Genomic DNA, 2,840 nt, shown 5'->3' on the forward strand with positions numbered 1-2,840 from the left:
AATATTGTATCATGATATTAATATTTCCAAGGGTTATTTACCACCGAGAAAATGTTGTATATGATCTGTGGACAGAAGAGACGGAAGCAAGAGAGTCAATAAGAACAAAACGGGAACCCTTTACGACCATAACCTTGGCCACCTTATTTGGCCTCGGTGCCATAGGGGCAGGAACAGGGATCTCATCACTAGCCATCCAGCACCGAGGGTTCAATAGCCTAAGGACAGCCATTGATGAAGATATAGCCAGACTTGAGGACTCAATCTCGCACCTCGAAAAATCTCTGACCTCCCTTTCTGAAGTGGTCCTACAGAACCGAAGGGGGCTACATCTAGTCTTCCTCCAACAGGGAGGTTTATGTGCAGCCTTAAGAGAAGAATGTTGTTTTTATGCTGACCACACCGGAGTAGTCCGAGAGTCCATGGCTAAAGTTAGAGAAAGCCTGGCCAAACGGAAGCCTGAATGAGGACAACAACAAGGCTGGTTTGAGTCTTGGTTCAATCAGTCCCCATGGCTAGCCACCCTGCTTTCTGCTCTAGCTGGGCCCCTTATACTCCTCCTTCTCCTCCTCACCCTCGGGCCTTATATTATTAATAAACTAGTTGCCTTTATCAAAGACCGAGTTAACACGATCCAACTGATGGTCCTTAGGACCCAATACCAACCCGTCATTACCAAAATATTTGAGTCAGACACATAAGATCCAAGATTGGCTCTTTTTTTTTTTTAATTTTTTTCTTTTTTTTTTTTTTCAATGTTTATTTATTTTTGGGACAGAGAGAGACAGAGCATGAACGAGCGAGGGGCAGAGAGAGAGGGAGACACAGAAACGGAAACAGGCTCCAGGCTCTGAGCCATCAGCCCAGAGCCCAATGCGGGGCTCGAACTCACGGACCTCGAGATCGTGACCTGGCTGAAGTCGGATGCTTAACCGACTGCGCCACCCAGGCGCCCCTAAGATTGGCTCTTAAGGCACCAAAGAGAGGGGGGAATGAAAGGCTAAGAGAAAAATTACCAGGTGTACTCACAACTGCAAAGAAAAGATCCCCCCCCCCCCCCGCCATTCCCGAAACCAGCCAGGGCGCGCCTGGTTGTAGTCTGACATAAAGGCAGGAACCAATCGAGTTCTGCTGAGCGTTCAAATTTAAATGTTAACCAACAACAGCTCTGTAACCTCTAAAAAAGGTCCCTAACTTGTTTGTGCGGGGCTATAAAAGAAGCTGTAAGATCCTTACTCGGGGCCTCTTAGCGCCACGGGCAACGAGTGCGCGGAGGACTGGGTTCGAACCTGCAATAAATGACCCTTGCCGCTTGGCTTTGATTCTGGACTCTGGTGGTTTGTTTTCGGGGGGTCTCTCGAATCGGGGCATATCAGTAACATGAATGTATTTTAAAAGTACACTGGCATAAGATTGAAATTATTCTTTTCTCTCTGTTCAAAAAACAGTTTCTTCAATTGTTGATCAGCTCTTGATGAGAAAATGTAAATGAGGGGTACTTGGGTTACTTGGTTGTTTAAGTGTCCAGCCTCAGCTCAGGTCATAATATCACAGTTTATGAGTTCAGGCTCTGTGTCAGGTTCTGTGCTGACAGCATGGAGCCTGGAGCCCTCTTCGAGTTTTGTGTCTCCCTCTTTCTCTGCCCCTGCCCCCCGTTCATGCCATCTCTCTCTGTCTCAAAAATAAACAAACAGTAAAAAAAAATGTAAGAAAATGTAAAATGACATTTTTTTGTCTGCCCAAAAAACCAAAACTTTTATGTTTTGTTTCTATCAAGTCTTTGATTACTTAAAGTTAAAACATCTCTAAATTAAAAGAGCTAAGTTTTACTAACAACTATATAACTCTATCTATTTGCCCTTGGAATCTCTTATTGCCATCTTGCTTACATGAATAATTAAGTTTTAAGTTCTGCAAAAATGTGTAATCCTATTTAAGCATGTCTTTTGCAACTTTCTGAGGTCTTTTTAACAAACTTCCATGGGATTTAAATTGTAAATGAAATCTCTTTGACTAATTAAGCCTTTTTTTTTGGTATGTTAAGTAAGTTTGCAAGTACTGTTAAACAAATAATAAGGCTTAGGCTACATTTGGGTCAAAGCTATCACTATTCCAAGGATTATATGCAACTTCTAAAGTTTTAATATGGTTTGGTATAAGGCCATCACTTCATATTCTGATTGTTGAAGTGCTGTGTCACAGAAATAACTGGATTTCCTTGCCAGCTATATTGGAACCTCTCATCAGATCTTTAGCCATGTCCATTTTTTAGTCTTTTGTCATTAAAATTATTGTCCTTATTCTCTTGTGAAACATATTTCATCTTCAAGGAGACTCATAAAAAGGGCTTTTGACAAATGCAGGTTTTTTGATATCTTTAAAATTGGGAAAAATTGAGGAAGGAGTGAAGATGGCAGAGCAGTATGGGGACCCTGAGCTTGACTCCTTGAAACACAGCTAGATCAACATCAAAAAATTTTGAGCACCTAGGAAATTGACCTCAGGATTAATGCAACAATCTGCATAATTTAAGCAAGAGATATAGGCAGGTACACAGTGTAGAAAGGTGAATTGGGAAGAGAAATGCCACAGTGTCATTGAGGGTAGGGAGCCACTTTCTCAGAGAGAGGGCAGAGAAAGAGAAGGCAGAGAGAATACAGCACATTGAAATCATGCAAGAAGATCATACAAGAAAATCACTCCCTCTAAAAGTAGCTGTAGAGGAAGAGAGAAAGAGTAAAAGCACTTACAGATGATTGGGCAAGAAATCTGTTCCCCAAAACCATTGATGGAGATAAATGAGAGGATTTCAATACCTCCAGTTTTTTGTAAACAGTGGA

Source organism: Lynx rufus, unplaced genomic scaffold (genome assembly GCF_022079265.1).
Source record: "Lynx rufus isolate CCGP_SWC_20201006 ecotype Redwood Valley unplaced genomic scaffold, mLynRuf1.p SCAF_14, whole genome shotgun sequence".
NCBI lineage: Eukaryota > Metazoa > Chordata > Mammalia > Carnivora > Felidae > Lynx > Lynx rufus.